We start from the raw sequence: 24,549 nt of genomic DNA, 5'->3' as shown, positions 1-24,549 counted from the left end.
CGTGACGCTGTTGTTTCTGCTCCCTGCCAGCACTTTGACACATCTGGCAGGAGAGTTCACTGGATGAAGTGTTTTCTACCTTAGTGAGATCTTTTCACGATGTTGCTTGAAAAATCCAGGTTTGCCAAATCCTTTGCCGTATAATAAGCTATGCAGCTTTTTCCATGTATTTATTGCCTGACTTCTTCCTATAGTTTTGAAATGTTCTTGCATTTTACAGTTTGGTAAGCAAATCCCTGCAAAAGTCAGAGCATAAAGCTTGTTCAAGGTGCTTGCATTCCTTGAAAGTAGCCACGCAGGCATTTTCTACACAAATGCAAATTATTCATTGAATTTTATTCCGTCTGGGGTTTGTATGTGTGCATGTATTCTTTGCTAAGTGTTTTAGCAAATACTAAAATCCCAGGTATGTTAAGGGGATCAGCAAAATTCATGCGAGTATTAAATGAATATTTGTGGAGAGTGAATTTAAGTATGCTGTGTAAAGCCTATAATGCTTAAGGGTATATTCTTTCAGCTAAATGGTTAAACTCTGCCCTAAGACCAATTTGTCCAGAATAGTAGGAAAGAAGAAAAGAAGTGAAAGTATACTTGTAGTGAAGAGCATACAACCATATGAGGGGATTATTTTGGAAATTATAATAGGCAGTTGAAGTCCTGGAGGCATTCAAGAGACTTCATTGCTTCCAATACCAAATTGTTTATGAGGAGAAATAAAGCTAAACCTATTCATTTTTTTTCAAGTAGCTCTAGTAACTTGTAAGATTTGTGTCAGACTCCAAGTAGAAAATGATCACCAATTACATTCCAAAGAATAACAATAAAAGCTTGGTAAGAGGAAAGCAATACTGAAACTTCTTTAGTGAGCTCAGTAGCTTTAATTGCTATGCTTTTTTTCGAGGATTTTTTAAAAAACTCTGAGCCCATTTTCTCTTCCGTAGAAGTATTGCAATTCATCGACAGTGGGGTTTTTTTTGCTTGGTCTTGTTCTTGTCTTTCTCAGACTTACATTATAGCTGTGTGCCTCTGGCTATTAACCGTATGGATTTCTTTTAGATATGAGAAAACTTGTTTCCAGTAATCCATAAGCCTCAAAAACCACCACAGTGGGTGTCCTGGTTTCGTCAGGGATGGAGTTAATTTTCTTCATAGTAGCTAGTATGAAGCTACGTTTTGGATTTGTGCTGAAAGCAGTGCTGTTAATATATGGAGATGTTGTTGTTACTGCTGAGCAGCGCTCACACAGAGCCAAGGCCTTTTCTGCTCCTCACCCCACCCCACCAGCGAGTAGCTGGGGGTGCACAAGGAGTTGGGAGGGGACACAGCCGGGACAGCTGACCCCAACTGACCAAAGGGATATTCCATACCATATGACGCCATGCTCAGCATATAAAGCTGGGGGAAGAAGAAGGAAGCGGGGGATGTTCGGAGTGATGGCGTTCGTCTTCCCAGGTAACCGCTATGGGTGATGGAGCCCGACTTTCCTGGCGATGGCTGAACACCTGCCTGCCCATGGGAAGTGGGGAATGAATTCCTTGTTTTGCTTTGCTTGTGCGCACAGCTTTTACTTTACCTATTCAACTGTCTTTATCTCAACCCATGAGTTTTCTCGCTTTTACTCTTTTGAGGGGGGAGCGAGCAAGCGGCTGCGTGGGGCTCAGTTGCCGGCCGGGGTTAAACCACGACAATTGTTAAGCCGGTTTTTCTACTCACTGCTTTGATTCACAGTGGCGGGTCAAAAATGTTACAGCTCACCTGGTAGTTTGAATGATCTTCCATCAAATTTCAGTCTTGCAAGTTGGACTCTGCATCCTTTTAAGTTCAAGTTTTTCATCAGAGGACTGGAAATGGTTACTCGTGCCAGTTAGACTCCAGGCAGTCCTGTTAAGATCTAAAACAGGGACTTGTAGAGCCTTTGGATCTGCTGATGTGCATTTCAAGCTTTTAAATCCACAGGGCAGAACCTGGGGGAGGAAGAGTCCTTCTATTCCAAAAGTGCAGGCGTATTTGCTTGGCATCAGAGGACCTCTTCCAGCCCCAAACAGCTGGCAGGTTTGCTGGTGGAGCTGTCGGGTCCTGGCACGGTCCCTCTGGCTACAGCACAGTAAAACCCTGATCATGCTCCCATGAGATCTGAAAGGTTTTTCTAATTCAGAAACCTCCTCTGTCTGGGTTCATTAATCTGCATGGATTTGCCATGGTGGAAAGGAGCTTTGTTTGCTTTTAAAATCAGCTGCTGAATTTGAACTCTTTAAAAATCTTCATCGCTGATTACTACCCAGAATTTCACAAACAGACACTCTGCTGTGGGATTTGGGGGGGAAAGTGAAGCCTATATTTTATCCATAACTGTGTAATGGTGCCTGATAATTCACATTTTTTTTTAAAAAAAACCCTGTTTTAAAAAGGAGCCTCCTGATTTTCTGAGGAGAAATCCTAACAGGGCAGAGGGAAGGAGGTAGAGGGGAGCAGAGATCAGGGAAGACCATGGCATAAGCTTTCTCCTGTGTTACCTGCAGGCACTTTTAAACCAGCTGTTGCTGTATTAAAGAGATTTTTTTTAACATCTAAGATATATGCATAAAAACATGATACATTTTTTCTGTCAATTTAACCAAGTGTTTAGAAACAGCACCCTCTACTTTAAATACTTCTCAAAGGTAGAAATGGCTGGAGCTTTTCTCTTGCCAGCTCAGCTGGGTGACAACCCACGTGGTAAGGAGACCTGGTTCAGCTCAACCATTCCTCCTCGTACGAGTGAGGGCTTCCCAAGGTTTGATGTCCTGCCCCACCAGAAACTTTGGTGCACGCTCTTTAGGTTTTTACTGTCTCCATACCCTCATGCGGATGTCAGTCATGAAGCCACTTCTCTTGCCCACCTCCATCTGGCAGAATAAAGCTGAGGGACCAGGTCCCCGTGGTAGGCGTTAGCAAAACACCAGTGAAACCAGTGGGACCGATGGTGCTAAATCCAGAGTCCAGAGCAATATTTTAAGTGGGAGCAGCCAACATGATCAGCGGGCAATGCTGGACCTCAGTTCTTCCCTTGCTCCCCTCCCCTCATATTTATAGGTTTCTAATTTCCGCTGGATAATGAATATCGCTCTTCATTATAATTATGTTAAAAGGTACCAGCATGATGATTCAGAAACCCTTGAAGATATAGTCATATTTTCAGCAACAGATGGATTTAACACTGCAGATGGAGTGTTAAGAGTGCAGGTAATAACAAACTCAGCAATGTACTGTACTGAAATATAATTGGAAAGTATTAATCATATATTGGTTACTTCAGCTTCACTAAGTAGATGTTTAATTTTCATCAATCTTTTTACCAGATTCCCGGAAAGATTTCTGTGTAGACAGAGCGTGGCTTCTAGGTGAAATGATTGCCGAAATTATTAATGACTAAGGCCTTGATCTTGCAGGCATGTGCCCATGGCTTACCAAGGCACGCAGAATGAAAATCGTTTGTGTTAATAAGGCTGTCAGATGGGCCCCCATTCGTATGGCCCAAGTTTCAGATGGTGACTAGCCAGTAGTAAAACTGAGATCAGGAATGACTGGCTGGAGGATTTGGGGCAGAATGCGGGCAATTTGAAAAGCCTGGTTTATAGAGATGAACCATGAGCCCAAGCCTTTGCAAGACTGGGAGTCAGCATGTAGACAAAACTGGGAAAGGCTGGGGGTTTTTTTGCCATTCCTTATTATTTTCTCTAAGTATAGGCCTTTTGAAATTATCTGCATACAGAGAAACATCTGCTGCTATTTCCATAAACCCTGTCATCTTACTGATTTTTAGACGTGTCTCTTCCTAGAGGTTGTATTTGAAGCCTGGGTAATTCATGGGGGTTTTTGCTCTGAGTAGACCATGTGGGGCCAGGGCAATCAGTGATGCCTGGTTGCATACCATGACTCTGATTCTTTAATTAATGCTATTTATAACAAGGATTTCATTGGTAGGATCAGAAAGTGGCCCATGCTCCGGCATGCTGGAGTTCTCTCTGGCAAGTTGACTCTAACTTGATGGTACAATATCTTTATCTTGGCTGATGGGAAAAAAAAAAAGATCAGGCAATAGAATTCAATGTGACTGGAAATAAAAGTGAGCATGACTGGAAACCACAGGCGAACATGCTTAATAATGCAAAATTAGTGTGCTGTCTACTTTCTGACAGGCATTTGTACCCCGGAGAGATACAAACAGGTACTGATCAATTGATCATGATAATCAAATAAGGGTCTGTGAGTATAAATGACTCTAAATACGGTGTCTCTTTAAAGGTAGCAGTAAAGATGACTGGTCTGTAACACAGGTTCTCCTGTTGCTGATGTGGGGAGGGGGCAGCTTGTTGCTAGATTGTGAAGACAAATACTATTTTTGCTTAATTTTCACTCACACTTGGAAATAAGCTCTCCCTTATCTTCCCTTCCTATTCTGTCCAGATTATGTGGGTGAGCAGCGAGCCCCAGAGCTAGAGCAAGGATTGCAGGCAGGGATGGTTGTCTGGAAGGAGGATCAGCCAGGACCACCTCTGAGCATCTCCGTGCAATGGATGCTGAAGGTGTTGGCACAGAGCTGACCTGTGCGGCTGCCCAGGCTCCAGCACATGGAGTGATACAAAGAACGAGCATCACGGTGGATCAGCTTTCCCAGTTGGATGCAATCTGGAGATTCATCTCCTGTGTGCATACTGGTAGGATAGGCTTTTCATCTGTCTAGCAATGTTTGAACTTGCCTTCTCTCTTCTCCTCTCCCCCTCCCTTATGTATGAGAATTAATTGAATTGAATCAAAAGTGATTTAAATTCTTAGTTCTTCTTACTTTTGATTTAAACTGTATGTTTTAAAACTTGTTCTGCATTTGTAGCATGGTGTTATGTTGCCTGGGAGAGGTTCAGCCTCACTGTTCACCAGGATGTTTGGTATTTGTTTGTGAGGAACCGGCGGGTAATGCCTTGTGTATACACATAATAATGTAACTTAATGCACATTAAAAAGCTCTCTAGGTCTGTGCAGAAGATACTTGGAGGCAATAGATCCCCTTTAAGAAACCATCTCTTCCTTTGCTCTAAAAGGCTTAAACTCCAGCTCAACCAAAGGGAACGGACCCATGAAAGCTGCAGAACCTCTGTTGACACTGGCATTTCTACCTGTCCCTGTTTGCCCCGCATCATCTTAGGATACACTGCTTGATCTTTGCAATGACTGTGATGATTCTTTTCAGTTGTGATTCATGACGTAGTGCTTTTGGATGGAAATTGTAATTCAAGCCAAATCATGAACCACTCGCTTTATGAAGGCATTTTAGTTGCTAGCTCAAGCTGTGTGAAATTTGCTAGAGGTATCATAAAGGTAAATATCTGGTATTTTAAAATTTGATAAATTATTGACAAAGGAAAAATGCCCCGAGTTAATCAATATGATGGTTTTGTCACCGTTTGGTGGATTTAGTAGTAGTGGATCATGCTTTAATGCTGCTCTGCTCTAATCATCTGGGAGAGAGAAAAAAAAACCCCAACATTCCTGCATCTCAGTTCCTAGTCAATGCCTAAACTTGAATGAATCAGCTATTGAGCTGAAGGAAATGAAATATAAATTGACATGAAGCAAATGTTCTCCCTGCAGCTGCAGCAGCAGCTATAGTTGTCAAAAGCTGATTTTTGTCTTTGGTAAAAGACCAGTATTTCGGGTCACATCATCCTATTCAATAGCTGGACTTTCTATAAAAGTTTGGCCTAAAGACACTTTAATGTATTTTTTTTTTAGTTTATTGAAGTAAGTTTAATGAAGGATTGTCTTAATTTCAGTTGTGACTTTTGACACACATTTAGAAAGGAAAATCAGAATATAAGCTACTCTTAAAATGTTGCTCCTGTATTTTCCTTTTTCATTATCACAAACACAGCATTTAGTAGTCTCACAGACTAATTTAAAAATATAATGCAATTTTTTTTTTTATTTTGAGACTTGTAACTCAGTAGTTTGTGCTGCAGAAGTGCTCCTGTCTGGGGCTCAGACGGTTGCATTTACTCGCCTTGGTTTTGCTGGGCTTGCATGCACAGCTGCGCAATGACATAACAGCGTAACCTACTGCACAGGCATCCTGAACAAATACTAAATAATCTGTTCTGGGGAGTGATTTCAGACCACTTACATTTCCAGCACTGCACCCTAGACCCCTCTGGCTGCTGCACTGAATTAACTGGAATAAATTCCTTCAAGTCAGGTTGCCCTGTTATCCTTGTTGTCTTAAGTGAAGCCATTATTTAAATATTTTCCTGGGCAATTTCTTTGCCATGCAACTTTCCCGACTTTACTTTGAAACTGTGCTTAAATACGCAAAAGAACATGACACAGTTTTTCTCCCTGCTCCTCTTCTCATGTATGCTCGGAGAAATGAAAGACCACTAAGAGACAATCATCTTGTAAAACGCATTCATTATACGGGGGAGAAAAAAAAAACAATTTGTTTGTTGCTATTTTGGAGATGTCTTCTCCAGACCTGTTATCATTCAGTTCTCTACCACAGCAGCTACTCTGCTGTAGTACAGATATCAAACTTATTATCAAACTTAAGATCATTGTTTAAGCCATTGGCACGGAGAAGAGCTCTACTTCAACACATTCATCTTTCTTTCAAGTTCAAAACCTGCTTCTCTCCTTCTCTGCCTGCTTTTAGGGTTATTTTTCCCACCTGCGATGGCAGCATCTTCTGAGATAGGAAAGACCTTTCCTTGCTGCTCCACTCTTTCTCCCAGTAGCACAGTTACTCATCCCCGGGGCAGAGTGGACTTTCTAATTGCTGCCAGCGTGGTATTGCCCCTCTGAATACTGCTCCTGGTGGGTATTGCTTCTGTAAGTAGATGCCTCCTAGTTACTGTTAAATAATATATATCTACCTTGAGATCAGCTGCATCGAGCATTTGTGGAAGCTGAGTCTTTGCCTCTTGGATCCTCTAAAATATATTCCATGAGATCCCTTCGGTTTTCTTAGAGCTTTTTTTTTTTTTTTTTTTTTAAATTATCTTAAAGATGCAGTTGGTTTTGGGCATGACAAAAAGTCACTTTGGTACAGCACTGAGATCTGCTCAATTTATAGGATTGAATCCTACATGCAAACATCTTTCCTTACATAACTGATATTTCTTATTTTAATACAGTACATTTTTAAAGCTGAACTTTGAAGCTTGTTCCTCTATAATGCTTGGTGGCACTCCCTAACTAAACAGAAGCCTTTTATTATTTTTAAAGGATTTGTACACTGTCAGATGAACAGATGCTAACACGCACCTGTAGTCTGTCTCCACTGGGAACCATATTTACTGCTACTGTTTAGAACTGTTCGGAAAATTTTTGAACCAACTTCACGATGAAAGAATAGATTTTTATGTAAAAAACCTTTAGCGAAAAGTATCTGCTTTGTATGTCTCATTTTATTTCTTTATTTTTTTCGCTCAAACTAAAAATTGATGTATATCTTTTGACTTGAGAATTTCTGTTCAAAACATCAACTTTCTGTGGAAAAAGGAGATGGAGAAGATTTATCTGAGGACTTGTCAAAATTCTGTCCAGACATGGTGATGACAACTTCTGTGTTTTAGCTACTTATCATAATTTGTTGATGTTTTAGATACTCTTGTTTGATATTTGTATTCATGTGGCTGAAGTAAATGGCTTATTTGGGCTTTACACCCGATTTTGCCATTGACTTTAATTTTCCAAGACATTGGCCAAATTTGCATGCTTTGTTTTAGGAGCTGGTGGAAGAGGGTAAAAGGGTGGTGTGAGCAAGGCAACTTGGAGACCCCTTAGCCTTAACTCTGAGGTGTTTAGCACTCATATCTTGAATCAGCCATGAATTTCCAGCATGAATTAAGTATTAGCTGTTGCAGAGCACTGGGCAGGCATCATCTAGACATTCAAGATCCAGAAAGACAAAGTCAAACCAAAACAAGCATAGGGAAAAACTAAAGGCATGATCAGAAGGATGGAGGGTCTATCATTGGAGAGCATTAAGAGTTTGGCTCATCGAACTCAGCAAAAGAAAGCCTGAGAGGGAGATAGTTACCTCCAAGTATCTTGAGGGAATAAGCAGAGGGGGTAAATAAAATCTAAATTATTTAGACTAATAGGCAATATTGGCACAAAACCAGACAGACTTAACTGCCATGAGAAAATTCAGGCTAGCAATTAAAGGATGGTTTCTACCCAGTAGAGGACAAAGATTCTGAGCAGCTCTCAAATGGAGACAAGAAACTTTGAAATTGGAGCATAGTGTGTCTGTGAAAGGGGCTTTATGTCCTGACTGTTCATGGTTGGCAGGGACAGAAGGTGACAATCAGATCTTTGGGGCTCCCTCCAAAATTTTAGCTGTGATTATCCCTCCCACCACCAATGAAGCCCCTACAACCCACAGGTTTCTAACTCTGTTTCCAGCTCTTGGGTTGCTTTCCGCCTTCTTTCTGAGCGTGATTTCTGGACCGGTGGTCTCTGCTCCTCCCTAGGGCATCGTCCTCGTGCAGACACCTTCGCTCTGTCTCTGATGGAGGGACGAGTGCAGTGACGTGTTGCTGTTTTGATTGAAGCCCTTCATCCACCTCTACCACCTCACACTGCTCTCCCACTTTATAACCCGAAATGCTGCACCCCTGCCCATTGACAACCAGTGGCCCAAGACTCGTGTGGGTACCCTGTGTAACACGATTTCACTTTCATATTTAACATACATCACCACTTGCATATATATATTTTTTTAAGTCCGTATTTAAGCCTGCCGTGGCAGGACTTGAATCAAAACCATGCTGCTTCCCCAGTTGTAAACCCCACCATTTAGCAGGCGGAGGCTGTCGCACTGTCACCAACTGGGTTACACGGGAGCCGGCAGCGACACTCTGCTTCTCTAGAGATGAGTCACGCTATTTCAAACTATTTGGCTAATCAGTAAGCTGAGATCTGCTGCTTTACAGACAATAAAAAATATTTGCTTTGCCTTTGTGCACTACTTTACATTTTGGATCCTTTGCCATTAGGTTTTGAAGCATATAGACTGCATCTAATCCAATTTATCCTGTTCATCTTGGCAATGCTCGCAATGCTGACAGCTTAAAGAAAACACTTAATTTGACTAAGTGTTTTCAGTTTACTTCTCAAAATATTTGAAATCATTAAAGCCAGAGTACCCCTCCGCTGCAATACACACAGTTCTGACCTACTCTAGCAAGTTAATTACAATTTGTGTGATCTCGTGGTCTTTGCTCATGCCACAGGCTGCAGCAGTTCACCTGGTTAAGACTGGGCTCAGTGTTTGAGAATAATTCTCCTGGTTTGATGCTTTTTAATCTGACTTCTAAAGAAGCTCTTAGAGCAAAAATGGGGAATACTGGGGACGTGGTGTGGTCGCAGCTATTTGTATTCGTTGCTACCCGCCAGAGGTGAGGCTCAGCAGAGGGACGTAGAGCAGCCCTGGAAGTGCCCTGATGCGCACAGGAGGTTCAGTGAGCACTGGACCGTGCCTGTACTGATGGGGTCGTGGGCTGCATCCCCATCCTCTGCACAAATACGCTCATAGCTGAGGACTTGTCACAAACCCCTCCGTGATGGCATCTCACCCTTCCCCTGCTGCAACCCAACAGGAAGAAATGCAATCTAGGCTTACTGTAATTGCCAAACCCCGATCCCAAGCAGGATGGAAGAGAAGGGAGAAAGCACAAATGAGAACAGAAACAGACCAAACGGATTTGTCAGTGCAAGCAGTAACATGTTATACTAGTGTGAGGCAAGTGTAGTTGCAAATGCCATCATAGATAACGTGGAGGCAGCATAAGCATCAGTACACACTAATGAGCAGAAAATACATCCTGAGCTCCTCAGTGGTCTTATGGCTTTGCTAGCTCGTGCTGCTGTGTCTCTTCTGCCAGGCCAACTCACAACGGCTCGGTTAGCTGCCGTGCCTGACATTTCAGGAGATGTCAACAAACTTCCAACATTCTGGTTAGCTTACAACCTGGTTTGTCATTTGGATTCATGTTTACTGTAGTTAATGATTCAAAAATTTTGAAATTGTTATCTGATACCGATTTCTTATAAAAATTGCATTAAAAAAAAAAATCCCATTATGAATGGCTGAATTTGAACTGCTGGATAGGACCGGGAGGTTCAATATCATGGTTTCGTAGCACTGGAGCATCTGTCTGTGATGACGAGGCATCCTGAAATTGCCAGTCATTGAAGGGCAGGTGACACAACCATGCTACAACAACACAGAGGTATCTTGATTTGGCACATCAACGTGATACAATTTTCCTCTGTGATTTTTTTTTTCTTTTTTTCCTTTTAAATGATTTGCTCAAAACTTCCCTTTCAGAGATGTGTGCTGGCAAGTTGCAATACCACAGAGAAGGGAAGGTCCGGAGCTGCAGTAGGAGTAAGGAACTTAGAAAATGCAACTGGTGCGGAAGAGCGAACAAGGTCACCGGTGACAAGGCTCTGCTCCATCTGTGCAGGCACACTCGTGAGCAGAAGCATTCCAGCAACGTGGCATTTTGTCACATTATTCCTTTCCTTTTAAGTTTCAATAGCTAGTTATTTGCCTGCCTTTGGTTAGGAGACAAAGCCCCCCTTTGTGCGGCCGCACAACGCAGCTATCTCATGTAACGGAGAAATGAAATGTAAATTTCTCCGATAAGGCAGGAATGGTGCTTGTCTGGGGAAGAAGGAAGCATTGTCTGGCCACAGGAGCAGAAGAAGGTGGTGTTGCTTGGTGCCTCTGACAGTCAGTCCCAAAAGGTGGAAGAAACCACATTTTGTGGAGTCTTCTGATAACATTGATGTTAAAACCTCCCATGTCCCCATTTCATCTTTCACAGAATAGGGACAAAAAGTACTCTACTGTTTTGTACAGTTCAGCAAAGCATTTTAACCTGCACTTTTTTTTAAAAAGTATGCAAGAAGGTCCCCAGCTGTCTGCACAGAGCAAAATATATGCTAAAGCATTTTGTAACATTGGGTCTGAGTAATTTGAAAAGGACCTGGAGAAATTTAAGTGAGGATCATTAAAATTACTAAGAAACTCTTTTAACCATCCTTTTTTCTTTCTTTTTTTTTTTTAATCCATTCGTCAAGGAAGTGGGAATTTTTACATTAAGTGTTAATATTCTTCTTTTTCTTTTTTGTTCAGGTGTGTTACAGACTCAATAACTAGTTAAAAAGAGTAAAGTAAAAGCAAACTAATGCTGGAGCAAAGGCAAACCTTTAAGATACACTCAGAAATTTGTTCGTTAAGTATCAGCATCCCGATAAGAGCAATACTAATGTGCATTGTGCATATGAAGAGCTATTCAGAGCTTGAATTGGTGACACAGCCAGGGGACAGTTTAACCTCTGGCATTAGCTAGAACTGGGCAGCGATGTGAGCCAGTGCAGTAGTGCTAATTAATGCACCCTGAGGGGACACAATGAGGCATTGGCCCTGTACACCTGAGACATACTTCTGTTGGTGCTGAGGTGCCAATTAGAACGTTCCCTCATAAAAATAACCCACGTTAAAAAAAAAAAAATAAAAAAGGCAAAATTCCAAGTAATATAGATAAAACAAGATTTAGACGTAAAATAATAAAGTGTACTCGGTAATGCATCTCTCTAGTTCATTAATACAGGGCAGAACGAGCTCTACTGTAGCTGCTGGTACAGAAGTGCAGAAGCTTCATTTCCAGGCTGAGCAGTGGCATCTTTGCTAACCTCATTTGTCCTGCCTGGGCTGAGGGCTGACAGGGCTCACACCCGTCATCTCGGGGCAATCTCCAGTGCAGAGCAAGGACAAACATCTCAGGGGTATCTGGGAAAGGATCTCTGCCTACCCTGGTGGTAGACACAAACCCCCCTATTTCAGACTGGACAAGAAATCAGGACAGGATTTGATTTCTGTTCTGATTCTGGTTTAATATTAGCAGTGCATTGGCATTTGCAGACTTTCAGTCTCAATGAATTCAGTAATAAAAATCACCAAAACCTCAACAGTCCTCAAGCTGAAAACCACTGGATAGAAAATCAAGCTGTTACAGGAGTATGGCAAGCTCTTGGCTTCATCAGATGACCTGTTCTTGATAACCAAGGCAAGAAAGCAGTTTGTCCAGACCAGTTAGAGTCATGTTAATCTGGGTTTTTCTCAGCAGATGTGTTTGGGGTGGATGGGGAATCTTAAGCACGTATCCGTTTGAAATATCTCAATGTTTCTGATGAACAGGACCCCAAGGACCTTAACTTCATGTCAAAGACAAACACTCAGTATGGCTTGCGAGAAAATGCTCTTCCCTCAGATGACTATAAGAAGCTCAGTCCTGGGATTGATATGAGTGAGTATATACCCTGCAATATGTTGCTATTCCTCTAAAAAATATTTTATCAGCGTTTAATATGGTAATAGTGCATGATTGTATGGGGCACTGCTTTACAACTGCCTGGATGGTAGGAGAGAGGAACCATTTGGCAAATCAGGCTAGACCAAATGGCGTTCATTTGGTTAATCACCAGCTATTAAAATAGCATCAAATCATAGCAACCTATTTGTTTATCATTCAGTGCACAATTTTCTGCACAGTATATTCATAACTGCTGTACCCGAGCTAATTTTAAATGAGCCAACAAAGCCATTTTCCAGCACTCTCCTAGGAAATGGATCTGTGGACTAATCGATCTCTCTGCTTCTGGGGCTAAGCCCCCCACAAAATCAGAGCTGATGACATTGGTGTTTAACTTTGAAATAAGCTGATTTTGGATTTAGACTCATTTTCAAAGCTTTGTGTGGTTTTAATCTCTTGCATGACTCCAAGACTTATTCGACTTCCAGTGCCTCCAGGAAGGTTATATCCACTATGTTCTCTCCAAGCATGTGAATGTTCAGGCATCATTTCAGGTCACTTTGTGATTTCCATTAGAGACAACCTTCAGCAGTTCCCTGGTGGTTCCTCTTTTTGTCACCGAGAATTCAGCAAATGATGAAATCCCTTTTCTTCAACTCAGGAATACAACAGTAACTTCCATCTTGGTCTTCAAAGTGCTGATCTTCTGTTTCTAAGGGCTGATACCTCACTGCTGGAGTAGAAGCCCTTTACAGTTATGGGAACAAAACAGTAGAGCTGTGGTCTGTGCAATGATTAAACCATTTCAGTAGTGAGGCAAAAAATTGAAGAAGGTGTAGTAGTAATGAGTGCACAATGAAGTTCTTCTGTTGTTTGTACTGCAGTAGAGATTAGGAGCCTTAGTGATAAACCTCTGGTCTCAGCAAAAGCTGAGGAATGAATGGTACCTGCCCTAAATAGCTTTTTCGTATAAATAAATAAATAAATGGAGAGTTCAAAACTTCTCCTCCGGCACTGTTGATGTCCTCCTAATCTCGCTTCCTCACCTTTAACACAGCTGCAGAGAAATGAGGACAAATTCTGGCTCTGAAGGCAGATCTAGTCTCGCACAGGTTCCCACCATGTCCACACTCTCGTGTCAGTGAAATAGGTACGTGCTTATTTTTAGGGATGCAATGGGACACAATGAAACCTCAGAGCCATCTTAAGCCTAGCTGAATCGCTGGCTTGGCATTTCATTCTGCACGTCAGTTGATTGGTCATTTTATCACCAGTTATGAAGTGAAATTAGATAATCTCGATGCCATATGGTATACAGTATTTATAGTTTAGTATGTTTTCCATATATGTGCGCTAAAGCCTGCTTCAGGGATTTGTTACGGTCCTTGTGTTTACAGAATTTGGGTCTTGGGTGAAAGAAGAAATTGACAGTTGCTAATGTTTGATTTAAACTGATACATTGGAGGCCACATGGGTGATCCCTAATTAAAGTCAATTTACACTTTCTGTCCTTCACCAGGGAGGCTGCCGGGGCTCCCCAGGACCAGACTCTGCGTCCACCCAGCTCTGCTACCTCTGGTAAGTGATAGGGAGGGGGTGACCCCAGGGGATGGGGGGAGAAGCCCGTGGGAGGCTGGGGATGCGTAACCTGCACCCCAGCTCCCCTCCCAAATGACCAGGAGCAGGCGGTGTCTCCTCCAGGTCTCTGACACAGGTAGGCTTTACTCTGAAGCATCCCTCCAAGGATTATTGTCAGCGTTAGGCTTAACTTCAGATTTCTTGCTTACCATCAAAATGCTCCGTTCCCCTTGAAATCTTGATAAATAAGGAGCTACAGGATTAATTATGTGGGACATTAGTCACTCAATATGTGTCATTATTTTCTCAAAACAAGCCTAAATGAGCACCACAGAAGAGGTCTTAGAGATCTGCATTTGGAGCTGACTCAAATGTGATAAAATAGGAGCGTATTCTCAACCCCAAACATTAGCTGCCTCGTACAGGTACCTGCGCTGGAGACGTTAGTAAGTTGTACGGTGTGGATACCCTTCGTACAATTTCTTGACTGTTTCTCATCAAGAAGGATCCCCGTGCATATCTTCAGCTCCAGAAAAAGTAGTAGCAAAGCTGCGCTGAGCTTTAGAGTACACGTGTCGGTCTGCTTAAGGTCCACGTCCGGTGTCCCACTCCTCATCTCTGTCTCTGCTGCCATGCCTTGGTCACTCAAAGTTCTTGTAACAGCAGACGCAACAGAAACTGGGTGAAGCTGGACCAACAATTTTAAAGAGCGGTAAATAAACATAATGAACAACGAACCCTGAGAGAGGAGAAGCAACGTTCAATCGCCCTGTAAGAACCCAGTGAGCACTTGAACAAAGAGGAGTTAATAAATGTTGCAGTCAGGTTTTTTTTTGGATAGGATTCTTGCAGAATATGATTTCATAATCCGCTGTCTCTAGTGAACAACAAGACCTCTGTAAACACTCAATATTCAAATAGAAAATTGTTTCTTGTAGGCTTCCATGGCACAAAATAAAAGCCCTGTAAATCTGGGCCTCCATATGTGGTTCTCAGCTGGTGTAAGTCCCTGAATGAATTACATGTGAACAGAGAAATTAATGCTACACACATGGTGGCCAAACTTGAAAGCAAAAATTGCAACTGAGACTATACTGCAGTGGATTGTGAAATATTTGAAGATAAATGGAAGCTTGAGTCCTTGTTGATATAATGCATCATTGATGCATTTCAAGGGATACACAACTATCACAGTGAGATAATACAATGCTGAGATCACATTTGGGAGAGTGTGAGGACTCGCTCTTTAAAATCAAAGACTGCATTTAAGCAGAATGCGAGCTAAAAAGGCAAATATGCAATATTGACTATCTAGCATAATTTTGAACAAAAAGCAATTGGGTAAAATATTTCCTCTTTTTTTTAAATCCCGCAACTTACTGTTGCAGTAAATGTATATCCCATCTAGGTTTTGAAATGATTGTGCTCTAAAGCTGCTTTTGTTAATCAGTCAATGTTGATGATGAATTCCCCAAGAGTTTTGGTACTTTTGAAACAGTTGCGATCTTTTTGTTGTTGGTTTTTCCCCCCCCTTCTCCTCTCGGCAGAGGAGGAGGGAAGAATGTGCATGTTACAGTGAATTCTAAATGAGGGCTGTGCCTCCCCTGTTTGCAAAGCCAAGCAAAGCAGTAAAAATAATAAATAAAACAAATGAAACCCTCTTTAATCCATTCATGAGCTCGAGTGTTTCAAGTAGGCCATAATATTAAGACAAAGAGTTCTGAAAGAGATGGATCAGAGGAAAGGGCTGTTGCTTAAACAGTGTCAGCCTATTTAATTGAATTACGTATTTGTCAGCACTGTATTTTCCCATGTCCAGGATTCTTACTGTTGATTCAAGGCTTAAGGCCTAAATAGAGAGGGCAACGACCGCCGTGTATTTTGATCCCAAACAAGCTGTGTCCTTTGAAACGCCAGCGCTCGGCGTTTGGAAGAATGCTGGAGTGCTTTGCTGCAACAGAGGGCACCAGCAAAAGAGGTAATGAAAATATGTTACCCCCATGGATTCGACCTTGCCGCAGCATGCTGAGGGAATTTGACTGAGAATTTTTAAGCCTGATGTTATTTCTGTAGCGGTTTACTTGTATTTATCACAAGGACAACTGGGACTGGGGTAGTCGACCCAAAATGGGGCCAGGAACCCTCGACTCACTCTTTGCATTGATTTGGCAGGGGCTTTTAATATAATATAAAATCTATAGTTTAGTCACGGGCAATTGCAAATGTTCATGGCCTTATAACCAAAAATTGAAATGGTTTTCTGAGTTGTTGCACAAAAAAAGTGGTTGTGTTTCCCTTCCCTGAATGGACACCTTACGCCTCATACTCCACGATGGGGCTGGAGGGAGTCGCTGGGACTTGGACAACAGCAGCTCAGGCGGGAGCAGGAAGGAAGTAGAATTTGCAGGCTTTAGGTTAGAGTATCTGCTCTGGTTATACAGAGAGAGCTTCCCACTCTGGCATTGCCCCTCTGTCCCAACCACCCAGCTACTACTGCCATATACATAGGAACAAATGGAAATTTGACTGGTTTTTTCTCTTCTGTACCCATACCAGTTTTGTTTATAGGATGATTTTGAGGACAAGTAGTCCATGATTATGAAAAATGTGATCTGACCATTGTCCAACTCTTTGAGTCATCTTTGCCAAAACTTTGGGAGCACATCCCCATTGTCACGTCAAACAGGAGCCATAACATAACCGGAGTAAATGTGTTAGCGTGGCACCCTGACTTCAATAGGGATGACACTAGAAAAAGGACGCTTGAAATTGGTCCCTCCATGCAACTGTCCATGTAAATAAAACTCTGCTGAGTCACTTTCTAAAATTCAAGCAAATACTCTGTGAATCTTACTGAGTGATATTTGCCCAACTTACTGTGCTCAGATCCTCAATCACCTTTCATTTACGGCCAGTGTATATAGCCTAGGCTCTCCTTTTCCATTGCGTTGTACTGCAAATGGCCACAAAATTCCATTTTTTTAAGAGACTGGAGCAGCTCTTCCCTGATTAGCACCTGAGTGGCGCAGATTAATACCTGCTATTGCTTTACGCTGATGCCAGTGCCATAAAATAAGTTGACTTTGGTGCTGTGGGATCATGGTCTCAATATCCTGAATGCTGAGGGCACAATTTGGCTATTTTAGACTAAATTGCTCTTCAGTTGTGCTTGAAGGATCATGAAAAATGTGAGCAGGGGCATCATGTTCCTTGAAACACACCACACATATGAATTGGGCCAAATAAGGCACATTTTTACCTGCCAAAATTGGTAAGTATGGGATGCAATAGAAGCAGTGTGTGTTGGGTTTGGGGTTTTTTTAAACTTTCATTTTGGGATTGGATGTTTTACTTGAAGAAATGCCTTAGTGAGATACAGGTTAACAGGCTCAACAGAGCAATGATTGGGAGAAATTCTGTACTTTATGTCCATGCAGGGATCTGACTATCTTAGCTGATGGATCTTAAAAATCTACAGTGCTTCAAAATACACTTGTCCCTGCTAACGAGCCCACCCATCCCTCTGCCACTTGTATCAGCTTTTTCCAATGAATTTTTCTGTCGCTAAAAGAAGTGTCTTCATTTTGCCTAAAGTTCAAGATGAGATGATTTTTCTCTCAGCTGGCTCTAGTTCTCCCAAGCTATGTCGAGGCACGGCTTTCCCTCCTGCTGAATACGCAACTTTAACAGCATTAATTGTAAGCAATTTTTTTTAAGAAGTACTAAAATAGGTTCCATAAATAGGAACGTTATGACCCAAGGAAACGACTTACCCAGGTGGAAGGGTCTGCCTCTAGTGCATCTATTAACCTAGCTCCACAAAAACCATGCAGCAAAACTCCTCCGGAGTTTTAACCTGACCATGTACAGAGTGGTTTAATTTTGTAATTCCACTTCCACGGAGAGCGGGACCACAAAACCTGCTCAGAAGGCTGGTTCGGACCATCTAAAAAGCCTGTCTGATCCTGTTACCTCTGCACTAGAGTCTTCATTTGTCCTCCCAACAGGTCTTAGGAAGAGAAGTGCCACCACCTCCATTTACAGAGGAAGAAGTGGGATGCGAAGAGGTTAAGGACTTGTGTGAGCTAGCTCAGGGATGGCATATTAAAATCGAAATTTCAAAGCATCCGGGCTAATCACTACCTTATCCTTCTGCAATAGAGCAAACAGGCTGTGTGGCGACAGTGGAAAATTTGAAGGAGATTTTGTAAAGTCAGACTGAAAATCTTTTGCCACTCTCTGGCTAACTGAATTCAAAGGCAAAAAAGTTTCTGTGGAATCTAAAGATTTCATTTGCCATCTTGCCTAATTATTTTATGAAGCTTTTAGTTTAAATATTATTTCAAATAACACCTGAAATACTCTGTTTTAAACACTCTTTTTAAAAAATACTACTATTTCACACACTACTTTTTCTCAGGTTTTGGGGCATTTGTATTTATTTTCATTGAAGCACTTTTTTCTTTTTTTTGTGCATCATGCAGTTCAGATGTATTATAAACAGTTTCTGCTCATGTCCAAGCTCTGGTTCTTTTGTGTGCGAAGAGCACGACTGCTCTGAACCCACCACGTGTTTAAAAGGATGAATATTAACTTTTGTTTTTTCAAAGTGACTCTTTAATTGAAAAATTAAATATTTAATGAGCTATTTCTATCCAGAAGGGAGGGAGGAAAAAAAAAAAAATCCTGCGGTTCGTTCCCAGGCAAAACTCATGCTGGAGTCTGGTACACCATCAGCGGGGAGCTGGCAGCAATTAGTGCTAAAGCAGCCTGCACACGGGACATCCTTGGGGGGTCTTGGTCTGCACCCCCGGCTCTGCTCCCAGCCCTCGGTACCTTACCTGCACCCCTTAACACATAGCCTGTGTCCAGTATTTCAACTGGAAAACATCTCCGGCTGTAGTTCTTTATACAAGCCCTTACTCCATCAATGTATTCTGGTAAAATTTGGTTGCACTTGCATGACACCTGGTAATAAAAACAAATGGCATTTCTAATTGAGCAAGACCCTCTTGGTACCAAAGGGCAGCAGCGCTGTTGAGATCACTGGTTTGTGTTTCTCTCCCTGTTCAGGAGACTAAACTAATTTATTTATGAAATCAAAGCAACCCACCAGATTAGCCATATAACTAGCTAGCTGCGTTGTTTAGATTCACTTGTTTGCTATCTCATGACATCCAAGTGAACAAGCTATATGTCAATGAAAGCGTTGGCGCTCTATCGTATATTATAGACTAGTTTGAAGTGCAAAAAAAAAAAAAGATCCTGCAATGGGGCTACAAGCAGTAATTTTTTTTTTCCAGTGAGCATATGCTGCGAGTGGGAAAGGACCATATAATGTAAACGGAGGTTTCATTAGCGATGATACGTGGCAGTCCCTGGGTAAAGGAAGAGAAAGCAAATCTGGGAGGGAGCACCTGTAGACTTTGCAGGCTTGTACCCATGCGGAAGAGGCACATGCAGGGATGCACTGAGGGCAACGATGGGATCTGCTCTCCCCCCTTAGCCTCCCCTATGGCCTCCCTGTAAATGCAGCGAGTTTGCCAGGCTTGGGCACTTTGGATGCAGAATGAGTCCTGTGTGCATCTGGCCTCCAGAAACCAGTTTTTGCAAACAACGGGCAAGCAGTCGCTTCCACTGGAAGTTTTAATATTTCTATCAGAAAGGCAGAAGGTCTGCTGGGAAATATTTTTGGCCAAACGTCTCCCATGTACCCATCATTCTGGTTTTAAAAGTTCTTGTTTAACTTTTCCAGAAATCTGGATGACTGGCCTGGCCGCGTTTCCTCTCCCCTGACTTTTTCCGTGCAGCAGGTAGGGGAAGGTGCCAAGGTGCCCTGGGTGTTACGGGACCGACCACGCTGCATGCTGAAGACCTTGCCGTCCCCGTGGCCGTGCCGAGCATCTCCATCATAACTCTCCCACCAGCTCGCGGACCGATACGAAATGGACTCTGTGGCGGAGACGCTGGTGGCACGAGCTGCTGAGCTCAGCAGTGCTTCGTCAGGACGCGCAGATTCACAGCTTTTTTCCCCCGGCTGAACTCAGGCAAGGTCTGAGTAATGGCACTTTGGCTTTCCTCCGCCGCTTTTTATTGTTTAGCCGCTTTTCGCTGCATCAGGGCTCTGGGGGTGATAGACGGCGGCGCAGGAGGGAAGCGGGCTCACCGGGGCGGGTTGCTAGCACCCCGTAACGAGGTTTGGGTTCATTACAGGAGGTTTGGTCCGTGCTGGGGAGGGGGGGGAGCGGGGAGGCAGGGGCAGGGGGATGCGCGGGCTGCGGATGGCCTCTGCTGGGAGCCGCCGCTCACTGCAGCCGCCCGCCGCCTTCCGCAGCCGCCAGCCCCGACCGAACCCCGGGACCGGCTGAGCCCAACGAGCCGGGATTTACCTCCGGGAGGGAGAGGTGAGGCCAGGGCGGCGGCTCGCACGGTGGCTTGTGCACAAACCTCTGTGTAAAACCTGCCTTTCGTCAGACACGCTTTGCTTTCGCTTTGTTGCCCCCCCACTCCCGCCCCGCTCCCCACGCAGAGCCCGCAGGAGCTGCTGCTCCGTGAAGCCACACGCTTTTCGCTGCTCTCGCACCCCGGCCCAGCCGAAGGCAGGCAGCCACCCAAAAGCATCTGCCAGCACAACTGCCTGCAGACTCCGCTGAGGAACCAGATGCAGCGGGGGGGGGGAAGGAAAGGAAAAAAAAAAGAAAAAGAAACAGAAAAAAATCCTTTCCGCGGCTTGGCATCTGCACGGCACGCGTGCCAAGCGGCATGGGAGCGGGGGGAGAGGAAGCGGCTGCGGGCTGGGGGCTATTTGGCACCCCCATAGCCCACAATCGGTTTGGGTTTGAGCTGAGAAACGAGCGACGTGCGCTAATGTAAAGTGTGTGTGTTTTTGAAATTTGAAAAGCCCGTGTTGAAATTTAAAAAAAGAAAAAAAAAACCAAAAAAAGCCAACTGGTTGATTCTGCAGGCTGAGTTCTGCAAAGTCAAAATCCTCCTAATAAAGGGGGGCCTTTCTGCACACAGGCTACGTGGGGTGTGGCGGTTATCTATTTCGGGAGGTGTTGAAGGTGTCCTGGGACCATTCAGCACCGACAGTCGTACAGCTAACAAGCCACTTGATTGTTTAATGTTCAAGCCTGTACAAGCTGCTTGAAGCAAGATATAAAGCAGGTGTTAGAAACCTCTGGAAAGTTTGCTGTCAATTACCGCGATTTCCTCTTCCCAACAAAGACTTAAAAGCTGAATGGATCTTTTCAGTTATGTTAATGCACTTTTCCATAAATACTTATTCTGCAGCAGAACCCTCCCCCCCAAAAAAAATGCCTGTGGGGGCTGGTGTGTCTAGCCAGGGACTGATCTAATCCCGCTCACATGGGTGAGGTTGCAGAGGTGTTTGGGCTGGCAGTGGCGTGGGTCACTCTGAGCGCGGGTGTCCGAGGCTGCCATCCCACTCTGGGTGTGGGTGCTCCCGGGGCAGTTTGCAGGGCATTTCTGCACCCCCCCGTGCACAGCCTGCTCTCCAGTGGGCAGTGGGACTGGGACAGGACGTGTTTTTTCAATTTTGCAAAACCTGAACTGAATAGGGATTGTCTCACTGCTACCAATTTATTAGAAAAAAACCTTCCCCTACCTTCAAATTTCAGAGGAATATATTTGCAACAAGACCATGAAGACTAATCCATTGGTCCTGATTTTCTGAAGAGCCAGAGGTTTATTCAGCTTCTGGACTGTGAGCTAAAACTCCTTTGCAGGCATGGCTGGGTGTGAGGGGTTTTTTTCTTCACTGCAAAGGCTTTGTGCTGAGGAATAGCAATGCAATGGGTGAGACTGGGAGGACTGGGCTTAAGCTTCACTCTCAAACTGGTGGGTGTCTGGTGGCTTCAGTAGATGACGATGCCTGCCACTGGCAGCGCGCTTTTGGGAAGGGAAAGCTAAGAGAAACTATGGGGCTTGCTGCTTTTACTTGGCACCTTCAAAAATCTTTGGAAAACAAGAAAGTGGTAAAGATTTTGTTTCTGTATCTCTTCTAGTTGCCCAGGGTGACTTTATTGGATTAAGCTAATGATTTCTAGGAATATTTTTTTCTTTAATGCAGTTTTTGGAATTCAAAAAACATTCAAATTTTTTTTGTTTTTCCCAGTGCATTCAAGTACCTAAAGTTTAGCAAATTCGGGATGTATCTACCTGCATGCACTCAAGCTGAATGACTATCCCAGTGTCAGTTAAGCCCTTTCCATGAACAGCTTGATCCCATGTTTCCCTATTACCTTGCCCCAAAACGTGTTGAAGAGCAGCACATGGGTAGGAAGGAGCATTTTTTTCAAATCTTCCTGTGGTCATTGACTTTCTAGGTTACTTGTTAAATTTGGCTTGTGCCTGCCTGTGTTTTCCTACCACATCAAGGGTTTGGCAAGCCGGGGCCGCTGACCGAGTGTGAAGCACTTGGATGGCGTGGTGACAAGGGCTATGTTTGTGCCTGGGGAGCATGACATTTAGGGAGAGCTCTAGCCCTGCAACGCAGATGTGTTGAAGAACTTATCGAGTATGACTCTCTTTTTTAAGTGCCCCCAAGATTTACTGAAGAAATTGCCAGTATCTCACTAATGATCGAGGCCTCCTATGGGGACTGCTCCAAGGCGTGCCGAGCTTGGCTCGCTCTCTGCTCCATAAGTGAGCCAGGGAATGACTTCCAGAGCCCCGCTGTGCTGCTTCTGCTCTTGGAGTTGCAGGAATAGCAACAAGAATAAAGGATCCACCGAGGGCTGCTAAACACTGACTTAACCCCTTGGGAGGGGTTCGAGCTACAAGTCACTGCAAGGTGGGAGACCACAGAAGAGAAATATCAAATCCCTCTCCCTAAACAGCCTGGCTGTGGGAGAGAGCAGCAGTGGGGAGACACCATCAGAGGGGCAGCACCCCGTTTGGGTGCTGGCCTTGGGCTGCCAGTTGTACGGGTTTGCACGTGGCCTCGCCAGGCAGGTCCCAGTGCAGGACTGGGCATTGGCATCGCAGCGGCAACAAGGATTTCTTTCAGTGGAAGCAGGATGGGCTTTCTGGGACACCGAATCTGTAGTATTTAAAGATCACAACTGATGTCTTGTATTCTAGGGAGCTGGGGTGCTTTTTTTGGGAAATAATACAATTGCTATGTTCTAAGTTTTTAGAGAATCTGAGGTTTTCATTTTAATTTCTCCCTCTTTCTTGTAGTACTGATGCTGCTGTACATGCATGATGACACAGAAAGCCTAGAGGATAGTTTTACCATGCAGCTGACAGATGGCAAGTGCACAGTCCAAGGGACACTTTACATCTACATCATGCCAGTCAACGATGAAATCCCTCATCTTTCCAGGTTAGCTAGCTAAGTGACATTCAGTGCATAAAGGCTTACAGAGAGGAAAAAAAAAAAAAAAAAAGAAATGGAAGCAACCCATCTCCCCACCAGCATCTCCAAGCCCACCCACAGTACAGAGGCGATCTTGCTTTCGTTGCGTGTGTTATCCCTGAAAGCTGGTTCGTAGCAAGGCTGTGCATGCTGCTGCCTGGTGCAGGACTGTGACAAGCCGTACAATACCATCCAGCAAAACCCATTCATGCAGAAATAGCTGGTTTGTGGTCTCCAGGCGGAGGCTTGTTTGTATTTAAGTTAGTGGCAAAATTCTGGTTGTCTTCGATTAGGCCAGAGTTGCTCCTTTTTCACACTCTACGACTTTCTCCCACTTCCCTTATTCCCTTCTGTATCTTTTCTCCATTCCCTTTAATCTATTTTTAACAGTGAATCTTGTTGGGAGGAACATGGTGTGGGGTTTTTTTAATATTTAAGGTCCAAAGCCAGTTGAAGGCAGGGTTAATGCTCACGTTCTTTTCGAGAGAGCCAGAGTGCCACCTCTGGGAGTAAGGCTTCAAAGAGGGGGAGAGTAATGTTTATTAATTGTCTTTGTTCACGAGGGGTAAAGTCCTTCTGACATCCTTTCACCATAAAATAGGCCGTCATGAGATTTTTGAATGGCATGGCAATTCTAAAGCCTGTCCTGAGCATGCAGGTATGAGCTTTTGTTTATTGGTTTGAGGAACACAGGAGGAAACCTGGTCTGGTGGCTTGTTGTGAGACTGGGATGTGGGAGATGTGGTTTTACTCATTTCATGACCGTAACGTGTGGTTTGGCCTAATTAGGATTTCTACTCTTCAGAATTCAGAGGTTGGAAAAAAAAAAAAAATCCTATGGAGTTGCTGGATCCCTCCGGAAATGCCAGATCCAGTCTAAAAAAAGAAGATTAAAACATTGCTTTTGCTTCTTGCCTTACGTAGACCCTTTAAAAGATCTCCATGGGCCATAGGGGAAAAAACATCAGTAAGACTAATACTTCAGTGCCCTCTCTGCATGGTGATGGTAACGACATTTTATTGACTAACAAAAATAGTTAGTAGAGCTAAAAATAATTTCTATTCTCATCCCACAAGAACTTTTGGGACTTGAAAAACAAAACTTTTGTCTTAAAGAGAGAAGAAAATCAAGCACACACTTGTATCCAGGTCCGGCTTTTCCCACCAGCAGGGTTTGAATCCCCACTTTCAGGGCACGAGAAACCTGTTCGATCACAAAAATACCTGGTG

General features: G+C 43.5%; 1 long non-coding RNA gene across 1 annotated transcript; it reads left to right on the top strand.

Moving 5' to 3' along the window:
- LOC129209408 (uncharacterized) lies at positions 1–23,280 on the top strand. Its single transcript, XR_008578065.1, has 8 exons — positions 1–119; positions 3,129–3,222; positions 4,447–4,697; positions 10,367–10,513; positions 12,245–12,353; positions 13,417–13,509; positions 13,879–13,937; positions 23,142–23,280. It is a non-coding gene; the product is annotated as an uncharacterized LOC129209408 (long non-coding RNA).
- Positions 23,281–24,549: the final 1,269 nt, after the last annotated feature.

This window comes from Grus americana, chromosome 8, assembly GCF_028858705.1.
Source record: "Grus americana isolate bGruAme1 chromosome 8, bGruAme1.mat, whole genome shotgun sequence".
NCBI classification, from domain to species: domain Eukaryota; kingdom Metazoa; phylum Chordata; class Aves; order Gruiformes; family Gruidae; genus Grus; species Grus americana.
Note: the sequence above shows the minus strand (reverse complement) of the source record. Positions and strands in the feature narration are given on the sequence as shown.